Below are 21,411 nucleotides of genomic sequence, written 5' to 3'. Positions count from 1 at the left end.
GGCATCACCGACGAGAGCTATGGTCTTAATAGTGGAGTTTAACCACTGTTGAGCTATTAGAAGCTTGATAGGAGCCGGTGCTGTTTTGGTGTCGAAAGACCCTCTCTTCTATTCCTTGCAATTAATAGTATTCCGTGGGTACAGTAGCTTGAGTGCTTTTTCTAAAGGGGTAAAGAGGAGTAGCAACTAGAGCTTGAAGTGCCAAAGTAAACCTAAAAAGTTTACACCTAAAAGTTGTTAGAATGGCTGACAATAGTAAAGAGAGTGAAATTAATGTTGATAACTTTGATTTTGCTCATGAGCAAGCTACTAATGATGCTTCAATGCTTGTTAACTATCTGGTTTCTAGGCTTCAACAAGCCATGGGCAATCCATCTCTCCAAAGTGAAGTGCAACGGCAGCTCCGTGCTCACGGGATTCTCCAAGCTCATCACCATGACGAGAGAACACCTAGGAAGCCTCCTTGTGAGACTCCCAAAAGAGTTCTCTCTCCGATTCGGGAAGAAGAAGAGAATCCATATGAAGGGCTCAAGAATTTACTTCTTGATGATGCATCTCCTTCCCAAAAAGGAGAACTCAAGAGACTCCATCGAAGGAACGAGAAAGAAGTGAGTCTCCCGCCACCTCGGCGGAGATGGCTCGACAAAGATGGCAGGCTAAACGCTCTCCATCACCACCAAAGCGGAGAAGACCATCACACTCTTCTCCACACCATAATTCAAAGAGGGATGATAAAAAGCAAGAGAAGAAAAAGGCGAGAAAGAGGACACCCTCTTCTCCATCTTCTTCATCCTCTTCCTCTTATGAAAGTGATGGTGAAGACAACGAAGATCAAGACAAGAAAAAGGCGAGAAAGAGGTCACCCTCTTCTCCACCTTCTTCAAACTCTTCACCTTCTGAAGAAAGTGATGGTGCAACCTTTGAACCATCAAAAAGAAGAGGCCATAGGAAATCCTATGCCGCATGGAAGAGGTCGTCCAAGTTGAAGAAATTCAAAGAGGGAGGGAAGAGCATCTCTTTCCTTACCTATGATGGTACCTTTGGTGCTATGGACAAAGTCTTGGCCTTTATCCAACAGTTCGATGTGGCGTTTGGAGATGAGGGCTTCACGGAGTCCTCTAAGCTACGCCATGTAGCTATGCACTTTCAAAAGTCCACCAGGCAATGGTGGTCTAGCCTATGAGCCAACGGTGAAGCTCCACGAACATGGAAAGCTTTAAGAGCTTCCATTATGAAGCAGTTTTTGGCCACCGATGCCGAAGACAAAGTACTCACCGAATGGCGAATCTTAAAGCTCTCTCCCAATGAATCCATCCACAAATATGTGGACAAGTTTTGGGACCTACAACTCAAAGCCACTGTCTTTAAAAAGTTGTATTTTGGAGAGCAAAAGCAACAATTTTGTGCGGGCTTAACCGAAGAAATGGCGGAGTATGTCAACTCCCAAAGGCCACGTACCATATCGGCGGTAATACACCATACTATGGTGGCCTCACGAATCAATTTCCAAACGGGGGCTAAAAGAAATAATAAGCCCCCGGAAAACAAGCGTTCCAATGAGCCTAAGGGGAAGGACAATGTCCAAAAGTCTCCTAAGGGCAAATCCAACAAAGCTAAAGAGAAGGGAGTTTACAAACGTAAGAAAAAACTCTCTCCTGAAGAGATTGAGCGTTATCGCAAGGATAACCGGTGTTTCAAGTGCGGCGAACAAGGGCATGCGTACCGCGCTTGTCCCCAAAAGAACAACCGCCAAGATCCTCCTAGAGCTTCCTTGGTTGAAATCCAAGAGGAGGAGACTCACCAAACTCATCACAAAGGATCTCCTTTATGCCATGCTTGGGGAAAGGTAAGAGAACATGATGCTTTTATTCTCTTTGACCCTGGTTCTACTCACAATTTTATATCTATAAAGTTGGCCACCAAGCTAGGCATACAATCCTACGAGATGGGAGATGTCCTACCCGCTGCAGACAGTGCCTTCAAGGGGCAAGAAGCTTCAGTCACTCCCTTAATCGGGAAATTGAGGCTTCATGTCCAAGGCTATGTGGACAAAGAGGACTTCTTTATCTCTCCTCTCAAGCATGAGGATGTAATCCTAGGGGCACCATGGTTTGACTGCCTGGCTGCCAATGTTAAATTTCCTGAAAGGAGAATCTCCTTTAAGTTCAGGGAAAAAGACATGTATATAGATGCTAACGAAATGGGTAACACTATCCACATTGTACATACACCAGCTTTCAACAAGTCAATAAAGAGCTCTATTTCCGTGTACATGATTTTTGTTAAAGATTCTCAAAATGAACCTAATGCTTTAACAAAAGAAAATAAAAGCAACCAAAAGGAATTAGAGTTATCCAATTTTCTCAAGGGGTTTTAAGATGTTTTTATTGACGACATCCCTTGTGAGCTACCTCCTAAACGAGGTAATGATGACCATGCAATTGAACTTCTTCCAGCAAGTTCACCGCCTAACAAACCTCCTTATAGATTTTCTCAAGCTCAACAAGAGGAGATTATGCGGCAAGTGCATGAGTTAGTTGAGAAGGGCATGGTTAGGCCTAGCTCATCTCCATTTTGCTCACCTGTGCTATTAGTGCAAAAGAAAGATGGCACATATCGTATGTGTGTCGACTATAGAGCACTAAATAGGATCACTATCAAGAATAGGTTTCCCGTTCCACGGGTAGAAGACCTATTTGATAAGCTACAAGGATCGACCTACTTCAGAAGGATTGACCTAAAAAGTGGCTATCATCAAATAAGGATAGTTGATCAAGACATTGTAAAGACCGCATTTCGCACCACATTTGGTCTTTACGAATACATTGTCATGCCTTTTGGCTTGACAATGCACCAGCCACATTCAACCGCTTGATGGAGAAGCTGTTCAGGCCTCATCGAACCTTCATTGGAGTGTTCTTTGATGATATTATCATCTACTCTAATTCATTAGACGAACACAAGCAACACCTCCAGGTAATATTTCAAGTTTTAAGAAAGAATAAACTTTATGTTAATCAAAAGAAAAGTGAATTTTTCTTGCAAGAGATTCAGTATTTAGGTCACATTATCTCTCAAGATGGCATCCAAATGGATCCATCCAAGTTAGAGGTAATAAAAGGATGGCCTAAACCAAGGAATCTTCATGAACTAAGAAGCTTTATAGGTATGTGTGCATACTATAGACTCTTCATAGAAAAGTTCTCACAAATTGCGGGACCATTACATGACCTAACAAAGAAAAACGTTAGGTATACATGGTCTGCTAAGGAGAACAATGCTTTCGAAAAGCTTAAAGAAAAGCTTATCTCTCAACCTGTGCTTACACTACCTGATCTCTCAAAACCATTTGAAGTCCAATGTGATGCTTGTGGTGATTGCCTTGGAGCTGTTTTGCTCCAAGAAGGGCACGCCATAGGCTATGAGAGTCGAAGCCTCGACCCTTTTGAGCTCTAGGCATACACGAAAAGGAACTCCTTGCAGTTCTACATGCCTTAGACTCATGGAAGCACTATTTATTGGGGACTCCTTTCATTCTGCGAACGGATCACCAAAGTCTTAAGTACTTCATGACGCAGACCAAGATCTCCGACAAACAAATGAGGTGGGCAAATTTCCTTTCGCAATTTCATTTTCATATTGCTCACATTGCTGGCAAGCATAATCAAGTAGCTGATGCACTCTCAAGACGGCCGAGAGTGAATCCGGTTTCCATAGCAACTCACAATGATCTATCTTCAATGATAGATGAGTACGCTATTGATCCCGATTTTAGAGATGTGATTTCAGCCCTTCCATTAGGGAAGAAAGAAGAACCATTTACTTTACAAGATGGTTATCTTCTCTATGGCAATAGACTATGCGTTACTAACTCACTACGTGAGAAAGTAATGTATGAAACTCATGCTCCACCGTATGTGGTGTCGTGCAGCTCCACTGCCATGATGAGAAAAAGACAAGAGAAATGTAAGCTAAGCTTCTTTGAAGCCTACTTGATTAATGGTCAGTGATCAGGGCTTGATAACAGGTCAAGCTTAATGATTAATGTATGCCAGATGCGGCCTATAAGGGCCAATAGATGCCTCAATGATGCCAAAAATGAGTATGCTTGAAGTGAGCACATATGGAAGATTATGATCTAGAACTGTAGTGCTTGAAGTGATCTACCAGCCTGTCTTTTCAGATTGGTGATTGGAGTTCCGGTCGCCAAGATATTGGCCGATAAAGATTCACCGGGGGCCGGTTCCGTACCACTCCGGTCGGCTCGTACGGAGTGCCTTCTGGGAGACTTTGGTTCTCGCTTGGGATTTGGAGTGCAACAAAGTAAGTGCTCGAGGAGAATCTTGTCCAAAATATTATCTCCTGCAGTGTATTGATAGCAGCTACATGTACGTCAAATGTGGTGTACGTCTCATTAAGTGCAAAAAGTGCTTGAAGAGCTTCGTGTTCGGAATTTCATCTCTTGGAATGCAATGATTGCGGGATAACTCCAATAGAGGTAGGGCCAGGAAGCTGGACAAATGCAATCACATACGCTTATATTTTGAAGGCAAGCATCACCATGCAAAATGATGCGGGCATCGAAATTCACAAAGACATTGTTAATCAAGGACTACTGGGGAAAGATGTAGTGCTTAAGCTTCCCAGCCAATATGTATGCCAAATGTGGTGCCCTTACAGGTAACTATGCCGCCTAATGGAGCACTAAGGCCGCCCAAGGGCTAGTGGTCGCCCAAGGGCTAGAGGCCGCCCAAGTGGGTATGGCACAAAGGCCGCCCAGTAAGGGGCTTAAGTGTGAAGCAAAGAGGGGAAAACAAAAGGGAAAAAGCAAAGCATGGTGGGCAGATGACGAGCAGAGCGCAGGGGGAAGAGAAGGAGTCGTGCCGGGCTGTAGGGAGCTCGCCTGCGCACGGCCAAGAAGAGAAAAATGTCGAGCTCGCCATGGCGCTCAGTTGCGGCACCAGCCAAGCCGAATTTCGCGTTGCTCGACCCGCCGACCGCCACGTCATAAAGCCCGTTCCCATGCCACGTCAGTAGCGCCCGGCGCTACTGCAAGGGAGGGTGCACGCTATTAATAGGGGACTTCATGCAAAAGGAGAGGTAACGAAAGAAGGAGATTTTAGGGAAGGAAACGAGCAAGAAGAGGGAGGAAGAGAGGGAAGCTAAGCAAGGAGGGATCTCCATCGAAGCAAGACTAAGCAAGAGATTCTTGTCGATCTCCTCAATCTCCATCAAAGCAAGAGCTTCTTCTCGATCTCCTCAATCTCCATCGAAGGAAGCTTCCTTGATTGCCACCCAAGCTACGCAAGAGGGTAAGCTAAGCAAGGTTTTTCCTCTCTTGATCTCTCAACCTCCAACTCAGGCAAAGGCTTTGCAACCAAGGCACCAAGGAGATTATTCCTCATCGACTTAGGCAAGGAGATATCATCAAGGCTTGTAAGCAGTCATAGGAGAAGAACTACTTTTGGCATAGACATTGATTGAAGGCAAATTGCACAGATAGAATCGACACAATAGGATTTTTCTCGTCAGCAAGCAAATTAGCCTAATTATCTCTTTTTGATGGATTGTGGAGCCGTTAACGGCCCGGAGTGATCTGTAATGGGAGGTTAAGCTCCTTAATTGTCATTAGCATTATTTAATGGTGTCGTTAACGACACTTCTTCTCGATTGCGTGTCAGTTTCGTCGGTGTTACCAATTTTCAAGCAAGTGTTGTGCATCAACAGTATTACCGAGTAATTAATTGCTGCTGTATTGTGCGGTGTGATAAATTTTCACTCAATTTTTCCACAGCCAGCAGCCCGGTGCTGACCTCTGGCTCAAGTTTCGAGCACATATCCCCCGACACTTGGTGAACCCGACGCGAAATAGAGCTGGGGTGGGAAAATTGTTGAAGCCTATGTCTACACCACAAGAGGCAGCCATGCAACAGATGATGCAGCAGTTTGCGGCATACATGCAAGAGCAAGAGGCTACCCAACATCAACATAATTTGCAGGAGCGGATTCGTAAAGCTCGACAAAATGTTACGGAAAAGCTGCAACGGTTTGAGGGCCGAGATATTTCAAAATTTTGCAATTTGTATGAGTAGTCTATGGAAGATAATGGTATTGAAGACCAGGATTCAGTGGAAGGATTTCGTCTGATTGCAGTGCCAGAACTTAGGGCCCGGATTAAAGAAATTCAAGCGGCTCAAGGGCCGAACTGGCAGGATTTTAAGAAGGCGCTGCAAGAGGAATATTTTCTGGAGGATTCTCAACGGGTGACCAGACAGAGTTTTACGAAGTGGGTGCAGAAGAAGGGTAAAAATTTATCTGTACGAGAACTGTTGCGAGAGTTTGAAAAGAAGTTTGATCAGTTATCGTCAGCAGAACAACGTTCTTTGAAGGATCAAAAGGTGGAATTGTTTATTCAAGCTGCTGATCCGCGACTACAAAAGAATTTGGTGCAGTTATTGGAGGATCCGGCGGGAGAATTGGGATTGACATCATATTGGAAAATAGTATCTGAAGCGGTGAACATGATCGTAAAACGACAGAAGCGGGCTGATAAGCAAATCGTGATCAAGGTACTGGATGATGATGAAGAAGAGCTTAAAGAGAAGACGCCCTCTACATTACCCAAAGTGGAGGGGCCTGTTCTTGATGATCTCGTTAAAGGTATTCAAGAACTATATTTGAATTTTAAAACTGTTAAATTTGAAGGGTTAGCTGCAAAGGCGTCTACTTCTGAACCTAAGCAGCAGCAGCCACCGCGTAAAAATTGGGATCGATGCATGTGGTGCGATAGTGAAGACCACAGGTTTGTGAGAGAGTGTCATGAGTTTGATGAAGCTTATAAGAAGGATGTGGTTTTCTGGAAAGACAAGAAGATTCATCTCAGGGCGAAAGAGGAACTGCTCCGCTTGAACTTTGGCAGAGGCGGAATGAAGAAGATAGTGGAGGAAATACAACATAATGTTGCCCTTGTGGAAGCAGCTGCATATGGGCTGCAAGTTTATGGTAAGGAAGATGATGATGGTCCAGGTGTAAAGGGCCAGTTTTGGCCATATGCTCTAAAGACAACAGAAGCAGGAAAGGTAACATACGGGAACCTACGACAGGTGGGGAATTCAATTCGAGAAACCACTGGGTGGACTGATCCAGTGGATTCTCTTTTGGTATATGCTTATATTGCTAAATCTCAAGCCAATGAAGCTATGGTGGAAGAGAAGCGGAAAAGAGATGAAGAGGTGGCTGGGGCGTCAAAAAGGTCGATGAGATCCAACAATAAGAAAGAAGAAGTTCCAGCTCCTAAACCTGCTCCGAAGGTGGTTATGGAAGAGGCTCCGAAGGATAAGAAGCAAGGTAAGCCTAAAGGGCTCTCGTATAAACTCAAGTCTGATATTGAACTGGCTACAGATTTGAAGAAAGTTTTTGAAGAACGTATCCTAAATAGTAAAGTGGAGCTCACCTTGGGGGATATTCTTGGAATTGCTAAGCACGAGTTCCATGAAGAGATCATCGACATTATAAAAAGAAAGCGGCAAGTACCGAGTGATCAAGAGTCAAATCCAGTTAAAAGCCAAGTGGTTCGTCACATTGAAGCAATTTTGGAAGACTATGAAGAGTACTTGGCAGATCTTGAAGAAGAAGAGCCAAAGCCTGTGGTGGTTCCCATCCAATTTATACCTGAGGTAAGAAACATGCATTTTAATGACGGTGAAGATGAAGAAGTTATACCCAAGAGTCACTTTTCGAGGACTCATTGGGCAAGAGCCACGACAGAAACAGTGGTAAAGCTTGGCGACATTGAGGAGCCGGTCTTAGCCCTCATAGACCATGGTTCAGAAATCAATCTCATGGCAAAGAATTTGCACCAAAAGGGGAAGTGGCCTATTGATGTGGATCACAGGTGGCAAATTCGAGCTGCCAACATGCTTCCTGGAGATCTTTACGGAGCATGTGCAAATGTTAAGGTAACAATTGGGGATGTCTGTGATGGGCAAAACTTTTTTATAAAGGAGCATTCCTCCTACCCATTGATTCTAGGACAACCCTACATTACGGCTGTGCGGATGGAAACTAAGGTGTTGGATGATGGCTCGTGGATGATGGCTCGGCCTATGCCAGGGTTCGAAGCCGGGATGGTAAGAAAGCGGTTCAATTTCTAACTGTGTATGTTGATCATGCTAGAAACAAAGACAGTTTGTGTGATCGTCCAATGCCAAAGATACGTAAGGAGTTTAAAGAACAAAGATTTGCTCAGGATTTTCTTGGGGTGCCACTATAAAGTGGGACTATGGTGCAAGTGAGGAGAAGTTCTCGCAAAGAGAAACTTCTCTTCAGGATTTCTAGGGTTGACATATGAGGGTTCAATATCTTACAGGAAATTTAATGATTTAACTAAGTGGGAGAAACAATATGTTTCAAGCATTCAAAGTGACTTGCAGGGATGTGATGTGCTAGAACCGGATGATGTGATATCAGGAATCTTCGAAGAGATCTCTTATGTCAATACTATGTCAGAGCTTGAGGATATCAAGCAGAACAGGTTAGAAAGGGGAACTGAAGTTGTTAAAGTGCACTCAATGGACATATACGAGGCACTTATGCATATTGAGGATGACTTGGATAAAGAAGTTGAAGCACAGGTAGAGACGAAGTACAAGACAGTTGCAAAGAAAGTGAGACCTGTGGCTACACCTCTACCAGAGGGAAGTGATGAAGTAATTAAAGAAGCTTCTCGACAGCCTATGCTCAGAAATCCTAAGAACATTGGGCACAAATTCACTAAAGAGACATTGCAGCAGCTTAAGGTGGGAGAAGATGGTTTTCTCAACGAAGAGGAAATCAAGTGTTTTCAAGGTATGCTCGAAAAATATGGTAAAGCTTTTGCCTTTGAGCCAAGTGAGATTGGGTGTGTAGATCCAAGTGTTGTTGCACCTATGGTTATATTCACTATTCCTCACATGCCATGGAGCTTACGTCCTATTCCAATTCCTAAAGCTCACTTGCCAAAGCTTATCAATTTGCTTAATGAGAAGATACACAAAGAAAAATGGTACTTTAAGGTTCATACAGGATATGCAGCCTGTTAATAAGGTAACAATCCGCAATGTGGGTACCGGCCCAATTGTGGATGAATTTGCTGAGGCTTTTGCAGGTAGGTCAATTTACTCTATGGGTGATCTTTATTCTGGATATGATCAATTTCAGTTAGCTTTGGAGAGCAGGGATCTTACTACGATGCGTACACCTCTCGGATTGGTAAGGATGTGCACTCTGCCACAGGGTCCTACTAATTTTGTAGCTCATATGATGAACGGCATGAATAAGGTATTAAGGGACTTTATCCCACATGTTACTATGCCTTTCATTGATGATCTACCGATTAAGGGCTGTGAGGAAGGCTCAAAAGATGAAGTAAAAGATCAGAGGGGGTGCCGACAGTTTGTTGCTCAACATATTGCTGACCGTGATGCTATTTTATCCAGGCTTGAAGAAGTTAACTTAACACTTTCAGGGCAAAAATCAACTTTTGGTGCCAAAGAGGTTCTAATTGTAGGGCACATGTGCAGTCCAAAAGGTAGAAGGCCAAGTCCGGCTAAAGTTGAAGCTATTCAAAAGATGAAGGAAACGTGCTCTTCGGTTACTGAAGTTCGTCGGTTTCTGGGTGCATGTGTATTCTATCTTATTTGGCTGCCACATTTTGCTCATGTTGCAGAAGTGCTTTATCAACTGTTGAGAAAAGGTAAAAGATTTGTTTGGGAAGAAGTTCACACACGAGCTATGAGGAAATTAAAGAAGATGCTCCTTGAGGCTCCGACCTTGAGGAAAGTTGACTACAAATGCGGAAGGCCAGTAATCTTAACAGTTGACACTAGCCCAACAGGTATTGGCTGGGCTATAGGTCAAGATGATGAAGAAGGTAATAGGTATGCGGCTCAATTTGGAGCAAAAGTGCTCAATGCTCGCCAAAGAGGCTACCCACAGGTTAAGAGAGAACTTTGGGGCTTTGCTACTTCTCTAAGGTCTGATAAAGAATACTTTATTGGAGCTTCAGTCATGGTAGAGATAGATTGCTTGCCACTGATAGGGATGATTGCAAATTGCTCTACTCTGGATATTGCTATGCTGCGATGGATAGCCTACATTAAATCTCTTAATCCTGAATTTTGTCATATTGCAGGTAGAGATAATCCTGTTGCAGATATGTTATCAAGAGCTAGATTTGAAGATGAAGAAGAGATGATGACCACAAGTGATGATGTTGGCTTGAAGTTCTATTCGTCTTCTTATCTGCATGCAAATTGTGGAAATATTGCTCATACTTTTGAGGTATTTTCTGAAGAGTTCTATGAAGGAGAATGGCTTTTGATTGGTCGCTACCTTAGCACTCTTACTAAGCATGAAGAGTGGACAGATCAAGAGTACAAAAAGATAAGGAAGAAAGCTTACAGCTATTTTCTGAAGGATGGCCATTTATGGAAGCAGCCAAAACGCTCTAAAGGAGTGCCGCAGCGGGTTGTTTGTGATAAAGCGACTCAACAGCAGGTTATCAAAGAGTTTCATGAAAGTTTATGGGCTGGACACAGAGGGGTCTGGGCAACTTTTGTCAAGATTAAGGATCGTTACTGGTGGAAAGTTATGTATAAAGATGTGGCTCATTTTGTGGAGACATGCCTAATATGCCAACAATATTCTAATGTGCGACATCGAGATGGATAGCATCCCACCTATCCACTAGCTATGCACTACAAGTGGGTGGTGGACCTGATTACCATGCCAGTAGGTGTTTGGCAGATGCGGTATATTGTTCTTGCAAGAGAGGATCTTACTAATCATGTGGAAGGCAGAGCTTTGCGTACCAAAGCTACCAGTTCTCTATGCAAGTTCTTGCTTGAGGATGTTATTTCCAGGTATGGATGTGTTGGTAGAATTACTGCTGATAGAGGAGAGCTGGATGCAGATGAAGCTCGGGATTTCTTTGCTCGCTTGGGCATTAAATTGGCTCTCACTACAATATATAATCCAGAGGGTAATGGTAAAAGTGAAAGAGGGCATCCGCCTATTGTTAAAGCTTTAGCAAAGGCATGCCAGGGACATATTGGTGATTGGCCTAAACTCCTACCATTTGCTTTATGGGCTGATCGAACTACACATAGTTCTGTTACAGGTTTTATGCTATTTGAGCTAATGTACGGGAAAAAACCCATTATGCCTATAGAGGAAGCAGTTATCTCTTGGACCATAATGCCATGGGAAGAAGATATGTCTACAGAAGATTTGCTTGCATTGCGCATACGCCAACTTGAGAGATGTCGAGAAGATATTGAGCAGGCTGAGGCAATGCTTAAGGAAGCAAGGTTGAAGAACAAGGCAGCGTTTGATGATAAGCACAGACTACGACCTCGTGCTATTAAAGATGCGGTTTGGGTCCTTGTATATGACAGTAGCCTGGAAAACCAGTACACTGCTATGTGGAAAATGGTTAAACGATGGTTTGGACCATATGTTGTACTTCATGTTTATGATAATGTGACCTACAAGTTATGCGAGCTTGATGGCACTGAGCTCAAGGTGCCTATTGCAGGGAAAAGAGTTAAGTTGTTTAAGCAACGAGATGGTGAGATTAATATTGGAGACTTCAACACAGATCAACCTCCTAAAGACAATGTTATGTATGCATCGGACGATGAGTCTGATGATGCTCTAGATTTATGCTAAGTCAAAAGAGTTTTTATTATGAAGCTTACATGGCTGGGCTTCCAGCTGACTTCTTTGGATAATTGATGAAGTATATTCACATCTATTGAGTTGGTTCTACTAACAAAACTTAAAGTAAAGGACTTGACGGCCATTCCGTGTGCAGACAGAGTAAGGCATACTTGAGCTTGACAGGGTTCCTTAAGAGAGAACTTAATGGTCAAGCCGTGTGCATCATTAACTGGAGCACTTGAGTCTGGCGGGGTTCACTAAGCAAGTTATCCATGATTGAATGCTTTGAAGATACGGCAGATACAATTTAGAGATTTTTGATGGACAGCTACCTAATGATTAAGCTAAAACATTGATGATAGGGTATAAGCCTTATTTTATTTTTCATACGTTTACCAGTTAAGTGAGTCTGATGATGGAAAAGAGCTTAAGGTACCTAAAGCAAATGTAGATTGAAGTGCAGTTGGCACAGACCGGAGGCTGTGCAGGTTCAGAGGGGGTGAATGTCGTGTAGCTCCGCTGCCATGATGAGAAAAAGAGCAGAGAAATGTAAGCTAAGATTCTTTGAAGCCTACTTGATTAATGGTCAGTGATCAGGGCTTGATAACAGGTCAAGCTTAATGATTAATGTATGCCAGATGCATCTTAAAGGGCCAATAGATTCCTCAATGATGCCAAAAATGAGTATGCTTGAAGTGAGCACATATGGAAGATTATGACCTAGAACTGTAGTGCTTGAAGTGCTCTACCGGCCTGTCTTTACGGCTCGTCGATTGGAGCTACGGTGAAGAAGTTATGGCACTTTGAAGTTTAAGTCAATTGCAGATCCGTACCAGATTTGGCAACTGCAGCTAAGGTGACAGAGATGAAATGAATGCATGGGCCTGAAGTGCTCTACTTCTGGAGCGCGTTGGTATTTTCAGATGGGTGATTGGAGTTCCGGTCGCCAAGATATTGGCCGATAAAGATTCACCGGGGGCCGGTTCCGTACCACTCCGGTCGGCTCATACGGAGTGCCATCTGGGAGATTTTGGCTCTCGCTCGGGATTTGGAGTGCAGCAAATTAAGTGCTCGAGGAGAATCTTGTCCAAAATATTATCTCCTGCAGTGCATTGATAGCAGCTACATGTACGTCAAATGTGGTGTACGTCTCATTAAGTGCAAAAAGTGCTTGAAGAGCTTCGTGTTCGGAATGTCATCTCTTGGAATGCAATGATTGCGGGATAACTCCAACAGAGGTAGGGCTAGGAAGCTGCACAAATGTAATCACATCCGCTTATATCTTGAAGGCAAGCATCACCATGCAAAATGATGCGGGCATCGAAATTCACAAAGACATTGTTAATCAAGGACTACTGGGGAAAGATGTAGTGCTTAAGCCGCCCAGCCAATATGTATGCCAAATGTGGTGCCCTTACAGGTAACTATGCCGCCTAATGGAGCACTAAGGCTGCCCAAGGGCTAGTGGTCGCCCTCTAGTGGTCGCCCAAGGGCTAGAGGCCGCCCAAGTGGGTATGGCACAAAGGCCGCCCAGTAAGGGGTTTAAGTGTGAAGAAAAGAGGAGAAAACAAAAGGGAAAAAGCAAAGCATGGCGGGCAGATGACGAGCAGAGCGCAGGGGGAAGAGAAGGAGTCGCGCCGGGCTGTAGGGAGCTCGCCTAAGCACGGCCAAGGAGTGAAAAATGTCGAGCTCGCCATGGCGCTCAGTTGCGGCACCATCCAAGCCGAATTTCGCGCTGCTCGACCCACCGACCGCCACATCATAATGCCCGTTCCCATGCCACGTCAGTAGCGCCCGGCGCTACTGCAAGGGAGGGTGCACGCTATTTATGGGGGACTTCATGCAAAAGGAGAGGTAACGAAAGAAGGAGATTTTAGGGAAGGAAATGAGCAAGAAGAGGGAGGAAGAGAGGGAAGCTAAGCAAGGAGGGATCTCCATCGAAGCAAGACTAAGCAAGAGCTTCTTGTCGATCTCCTCAATCTCCATCAAAGCAAGAGCTTCTTCTCGATCTCCTCAATCTCCATCGAAGCAAGCTTCCTTGATTGCCACCGAAGCTAAGCAAGAGGGTAAGCTAAGCAAGGTTTTTCCTCTCTTGATCTCTCAACCTCCAACTCAGGCAAAGGCTTTGCAACCAAGGCACTAAGGAGATTATTCCTCATCGACTTAGGCAAGGAGATATCATCAAGGCTTGTAAGCAGTCATAGGAGAAGAACTACTTTCGGCATAGACATTGATTGAAGGAAAATTCAACAGATAGAATCGACACAATAGGATTGTTCTCGTCAGCAGGCAAATTAGCCTAATTATCTCTTTTTGATGGATTGCGGAGCCGTTAACGGCCCGGAGTGATCTGTAATGGGAGGTTAAGCTCCTTAATTGTCATTAGCATTATTTAATGGTGTCGTTAACGACACTTCTTCTCGATTGCGTGTCAATTTCGTCGGTGTTACCAATTTTCAAGCAAGTGTTGTGCATCAACAGTATTACCGAGTAATTAATTGCTGCTGTATTGTGCGGTGTGATAATTTTTCACTCAATTTTTCCACAGCCAGCAGCCCGGTGCTGACCTGGCTCAAGTTTCGAACACATATCCCCCGACAGCGGGGCATAGAGGGATTCAGTCTACCTTAAAGGGAATTGAAACATATATCTATTAGCCTACCATGAAAGTGAACATACAAGAGTATGTTTCTAAATGTGTGGTTTGCCAAAAGACAAAATTTGATAGAGGGAAGAAACTTGGATTGCTTCAACCCTTGCCAATTCCTAATTCACCATGGGAGAGCATATCCATGGATTTTATCTTTGGATTGCCTAAATCTATCCATGGGAATACGAGAATATGGACGATAGTAGACAGGTTCAGTAAACAAGCTCATTTTATACCTGTCAAAAAGATTATCAAAGCCCATCAAATGGCAACCCTCTTCATTTCACAAATTTTCAAGTACCATGGCTTGCCAATGTCTACAGTGTTGGATAGAGATCCTAGAATGACCAGTAATTTTTGGAAGGGTCTCTTTGAGAATTTAGGAACAAGGCTAAACTTCTCTTCGGCCTATCATCCACAAACGGATGTCCAAAGTAAAATAGCTAACCTAACAATTCTCGATCTACTAAAAGCCTATGTAACGGAAGTAGATCAAAGATCCCAATGGGAGAAGTACTTACCCTTAGTGGAGTATGCTTACAATAACACTGTACATACTTCCACGGGAAAAACACCTTTCGAGGTAATTGAGGGAAGATCAAAAAGTCCCTTGCTACTTAAGGTACATGGGAAGATCTTCGCTGCAGATGAGTATAGCCGAGACCTACAAGAATCTTTTCAAAAGATTAAGGATGCTATCTCTATCTCACAACAAAGGCAAAAGGCTACTGCTGACAAGCACAGAAGAGCCCAAACCTTTTAAGAAAATGATTGGGTCTTATTAAAGTTTCCCAAGGCTCGATTAAGGCACACGACGGGCAAGAATCCTACGGGCCACCAAAAGTACTATGCTAAACTAGCAAAAAGGTACTATGGTCCCTTCCAGATTCTTAGGCCAATCAATGAGATGGCCTATCAACTCAAGTTGCCCAATCCTTGGCTCATACACAATGCTTTCCATGTGAGCCTATTAAAGCCTTACAAAGGAGAGCCACCTCAAGGACCAACTATTGAAGACCCACCGGAGATCGAGGACCAAGAGGAGGTGTTGCAGCCCAAGTCCATTCTCCGACATGAAGACAAGGTATTAAGAGGCGGTAAGACTATCCGACGATATCTTATTAAGTTTAAGAATTATCCTTTTGAAGATGCTAGATGGATGCAAGGCATACAATTAAAGGATAACCTAAACCTTGCCAATGCTTACAATGCTTCCCAAGAGTAAGCAAACGTACAAAATGTTAAAAATGAACAAAGTTTTTTGTCTTATAAGACTCTCTTTTTCTTTATTGTGCACAAAAATTAAGTAGTATGCATGCTTAGATCAAGTTTGTGGAGACGACGTCTCCCAAACACCAAGTAGACCTTGTCACTCTACGATGGAAGACTGATAGGACTAATGTGCAGACATGCTTGCGGCAGCCTCAGGCTCTCAAGTGCCAAATAGACTAGTCATCCATTGTGGAATGATGTCGTAGGGTAACATAGGGATCCTCTACCCGCTAAGAAAAGGACTCATGAATATGCTTTATCTTCTCTACACCATAGTCGAGGACGACTATGATTTCAGGAGAGAGGTAATGTCATAATAATCAATATCTAATTCTCTAAATGATTTTCTCATGTTAAACTGATCATTTAATATGGGGAAGTGCCAAGGGAGAAAAAGCTAGAATATTGGTTAAGCTAGCAGACCGACCACATTAGGGATCCAAAGGAGGGAAAATAGGGATCCAAAGGGGGGGCCATCTGCAAAAGAGCCATGCGAAACAATGGGCTAAAAAGACCCTAAGGTTCAGCCCATTAAGACTTCCAAAATTCAAAGGTTGTGTCCAAAGGTCAACCCTAGGGGAAATTGGATGCTTTGTGTGTGACCAACAAGGGGAATGAGGGACACATGTCAGCTCCCTAGGCCAGATGCCCACAAGGTGTACCCAATTCCTATTGGATGACCCTTGAAGTGGACCAATGAGAATTAGGCTAGAGTAAATTTAGCCTAATTAATTTTAAAACACTTAATAAAAAAGAACCAATGAAAATTAAGTCTCCTGGATGATTATTGGACAGCCCGTGAAGGGGTCCAATAGGAATTGAGCAGCCCACTGGGCTACTTAATTCCTATTGGTCAGAATGGGGAAAGGTCCAATGGGGATTTAATTCATTTAAATCAATTAAGTTTAATTGATTAAGCTCTCACAAAAAGGGAAAGGGGGGCACATGTCAGAAGGCTATCACTTATGCTGCTTAATTGTGATAGGCTAGCCCTGGGGAGGTCCAATGGGGAGCCTGCAAGAGCAAATAGCAAGAGGGCTCGCCCAAGAGAGAGGGGGGGCTGATTTTTGCAAGGCATTATCACACACACACTCTCACACAGCCTATGTGAGAAGAAAGAGAAGACTATCTCTTCCCAAGCTTTAATGGAGAGCTCATCACCTACTCCAAGCTTGTGAGATAGAAGCCTACATCGACACACTCTTGGCTTGTGGATGCAAATCCAACCAAGAGCCAAGCTTCAATGCATGCTCATTTCCTCTATCAAGCTTATTACTAAGCTAAAGCTATGCTAATATGAGTGATTATGTGAGGAGATGTACATCTTTCTTGTAAGATACTCCTTCCTCTCAATCTACTCTCATACCCTGCTAGCTCTCACCATCTTCGAAGGTGTGTGAGGTCTTGGGTCTGAGAACGGGGATAATTGATGTTGTGTTTGCTAAGTGTTTTGCTTAGTGCATGCAACTTTCATCTTCATTGCACTAGCTAGTCTTGAAGGAACACAAAGAATTGTATTGTACAATGTCTCTCTTGATGGGAGAAACCATAATACAAAGCCTTTTGGAGGGGGGACCGGCTCCATGAAAATCCGGTCCTCAACTGTTGTCAATTGCTTAATTTCTCTCTCTTTTGAAAGTATTGTTGATGCTATCTAACTAGATGTTATGCTTTTTGTTGCTCTCTCCACCCAAGCACTCTTGTAATTCTCATTAGGAATCCATTCTAATGAAATGCCCACTATGTTCATGCTGATTTCCGCTACACATAAGTTATTAGGCCATTAAATGTTACAGCACTTGTAAGACCTTCTGGCGCGACAGAATTACTTAACGCTGTACGAAAGTATCCCAACTGTCTGACAAAGTGATTAAGAGAAACATAGCCTTCACTGAATCTGGAAAGACTATCTCCTATGCTGTTAACTGGCTGAAAATTGTGTGAAATTCATTGAGATGATTTGACATAGCTGTCCCTTCCTTCATCTTCAAATCCACCAATTTCTTGAGACAGTAAATCTGAGAAGCAGCACTTTGTTTCTCGTACATACCACATAGCTTTTGCCATACGCCATACACTGTAGTCTCTTCTGCTACGTTGAAGTAAACATTTTCTGCCAGTGTCAGCATGATTGTGGAACAGGCTAACTCGTCAAGCTCTTCCCACTCATCTTCAGCCATACCTTCTAGTCTCTCCCCTTTGAGCTTCAGTGGCTTCACTTGTTTTTTCTGCACCAAAACCTGCCAAATCTGCTTCTTCCAGAATGGAAAGTTTGTGCCATCCAGCTTCTTTATGTTGTAAAGAGTCTCACTTTGAGAAGATGCCATATCTGCCAAACTGTTTACTTTTGGGGAAAATCCGGCAGAGTTTCCCCTGTAAACTGGCCTCTATACACAGTAAACAAGCTGAACACCTTTCCTTAGGAACTGTCAGTATTTTGGAAAAAAATTGACAGTCTCTGCCCTATAAACTGAGCTCTAGAAACCAAAAGATAGCTAAAAAACAACCATAAATAGCTGACCACTGACAAATCTGAAAATCTCTGTAATATGATATCCTGTAAGCATGCACTGTCTCCTGTCTGGGCGATGACAGAACCTGTATCTGTCTCAAGACTGAACCCTGAACAATGCCTCAACGGCCTGACACATAAGATGCAATCCAGTGTCTACACAAAGTCATACATCCTATGGGATAAAAGTCGCCGAAGAGGATGCGTGTAGAGGGGAACTCCAGCAACCTAATCCACCTCACACTGGGTAACCTAGCCCCCAGTGCTTGGCTTCAAAAAACCTCACACACGACCCTCACAGATGGCTCAGCAAACTGCCCAGAACTAGCATACATCCTACAATAGACCAATCATTGTCCTATGACCGCTACGGCGGTCTGTCTGCTAGCGTGACTCACAACTAACAGACCCACAATCACAGTACATCAATCTGCAATACATGCCACTGGTGTCAAGCCGTCGTATGGCCACACCTCCCCTGGAACCTGGCAAGCACAAGAAGTAGCAATGCAGACTGCAATATATATATCTGACGATATATATGTGTACCTGGTCTATAGATGATGCTTTGAAGACGAATGAGTGATGTATGTCGATGCCGATATCAATGCCAACCACTTCCTGCTTGCCAATCTACACAAGACGGATTTCTTTGCGGCTGAAATCTATCTTCTGCTGTAGTGCTCAGAACGAAATTCTGAGGGCATAAACGGCTTCGAAAGGGGGGTAAAACCCTAGAACACCTACTTGAAATTCTCCCGAAACGCCGAGTGTGAAATTTCGAGCTCCGGATCCAGAATCTGCCTGAAAAGTGCACGCGCGCGCGATTACGCAAATACGCACTGAACCTCGGCTCTGATACCAATTGAAGTCACGGAGCGGAGTGACTCTCACACACACACACACACACACACACACAGATACACATAGAGCTTACACAGTACACAGTACACAGAGAACGTTGTTTGAAGGGTTATCTCCCAAAACCTTATTATCCACAAAAGTATATGTGAGTATATACAAAGAGTTAGAGGTAAGTGAGTTAGGCGGGCGGCCAACCATATCCGTATAAGAGGCCACTTGGGCTTTAATCCCAACACGGTTTCCCACCTCAAGCTTGCCTAAGGTCTAAGGATTTTTAACACTAACCATTGGAGGTCTTTAATGAAGCTAACCCTAAGGTCTTTTAATCTCCATTAGTTACACGTTGCTCTTTGATAGACTACCTCCTTTTGGACCCATATTGAGATGTAACCATCTCTCCTCTTGGTCCCCTACTGAGATAAGTTAAGAAGCACTTATTGCACATTGCTCTTTGGTAGACCATCTCCCTTTTGGACCCCTATTGAGATACAACCATCTCTCCTTTTGGTCTCGTGTTGAGATAAATCTAGAAGCACACGTCTCTATTCTAACTCTTGTTCCCGTTTATTCTCCTACATTAAATGATCAGTTTAATATGAGAAAATCATTTGGTAAAGTTAGATATTATATTATACAAATGAAAGAGGGAGGAAAATTACCTTTAAGAATTTGAAGGATACGTTGTTGTACACGGGCTAAAACTCCCTCAGCATAGACCCTCCCTCTTTGTCAAAAGGCAGTGCCAACAAATGGATTCGTGAAATAATTGATGCTATTGAGATGGGTACACACGGGCAAATCTATTCCATCTTGTGATGTGGTTTTCGATGCATCAACATAGAGGAAATTGTAAGACATAGTCTATAGAAAAATGTGGACACTTCCTTTCATTGCATGTGGGGGGGGGGGGGGGGGGGGGGGGGGGGGGGGAGAGAGAGAGAGAGAGAGAGAGAGAGAGAGAGAGAGAGACTTTATAGATTCAACAAGGAAAGAAACAAGTGATAAATCATGAGGCCTGCCCTTAAAAAGGGCACATCAATCTAAGCTAGCTTCACCAAAAAAGAAAAATCATGTAGCTTAAGGTTTATTTTCTCAAAAGCCGCTCCTCGGTGTACACTCAAACCAAGGATTGATGAGATGATGCAACTGTTGCTACTAAAAACTTCGGTGGTTGTAAATACTTCAACAACAATATTTTGTTCAACAAGTTGCCAGAGACATGTTTCTATGATGCATAATTTGTTATTTGGTTTACAAGCCATAAATTCGTCAATACGGTCTACCCATGTAGGCACTTGTAAAACATAGATAAAAACTCGTCACCATTGTTTTCCAAAGGATTGGCTTTTTAATGAAGCTTGGTAGCACATTGGATTATATATGCATGCAACATGAAACTTGATTTGGAACTCCGCAAACTCCAATAGAGAACATTAAACAAAGATGTTTTTCTCATTGGCCTTGATTCTTGAAAACATCAACCAATGTGTGCTCATCACTATGCACTTATTTTGACAATTAAGCACCAACAAGCCAGATGTATATTTGGGTTCCTACATGGTTGCTATCATCACATTGTAACAGTAAGTCCCTTGGGCATAGAGACTCCCAGTCACATCATGGGTCGCTTAGCAAGAATGTCTTGAATGTGATCTACAAGTACTACAAGATTTCACATTGATTGTCCCCATGATCTACTTGCAGAAGTCATGGATCCAGTGCCTCAGATGTACGCCTCTCATTCACAAGCTACCTTACCCACCCTACTAGATTTGCATCTTCAAAAATTATTTGTGTATAGGTCGCTTCCCAATGAGGAGCTCTAGCAAGATCGTCTCAAATGAGGAGATGTCCCCTTTGAAAGTGCACCAAAGCTTTGGTAGCACTCTGGATGCACACAACAAGGTTCCCTTGCCAATGAGCTCACACTCATGTGAGTGTCTAGTGCACTTATTAGAGTTGTCATGCCAAAGTCAAACTCTAGTCTCTCAAGCAAGACGTTGTTGAACTTCATGTTCTTGTGGATAATATGGGTGGACACTCTTGATATATAAAGCACAACCTCAACTTTCCTTGCACGCAATTTGCTTGTGGTGTTTCCATGTCAACCTCTGTTTCATTTCCTCATCTCAATGTAGCATATCATAATAAAGTGATTATGAGTGATCCATGTTCCAGTGGCACTACCGCTCCTGCATCTCTCAAATGTGTTGTTATCTTATGAATCATCGGCACAAGATGACAGGGGTTCACTGCATAGACCTAGTTGTGTTCAAAACCTGCTAAAGAAGCAATGCTCAGTTGCTCAACTAGAGGGATTGGGCCAGAGAAATAGTTGTTTGACACATCAATTTGAACCAAAAAGAAGCAAGTGGCAAGTGGTTGAAGGCCTCCTTCAAACTTGTTATAGGCC

Source organism: Adiantum capillus-veneris, chromosome 10, assembly GCF_014529385.1.
Source record: "Adiantum capillus-veneris isolate H3 chromosome 10, ASM1452938v2, whole genome shotgun sequence".
NCBI lineage: Eukaryota > Viridiplantae > Streptophyta > Polypodiopsida > Polypodiales > Pteridaceae > Adiantum > Adiantum capillus-veneris.
Note: the sequence above shows the minus strand (reverse complement) of the source record.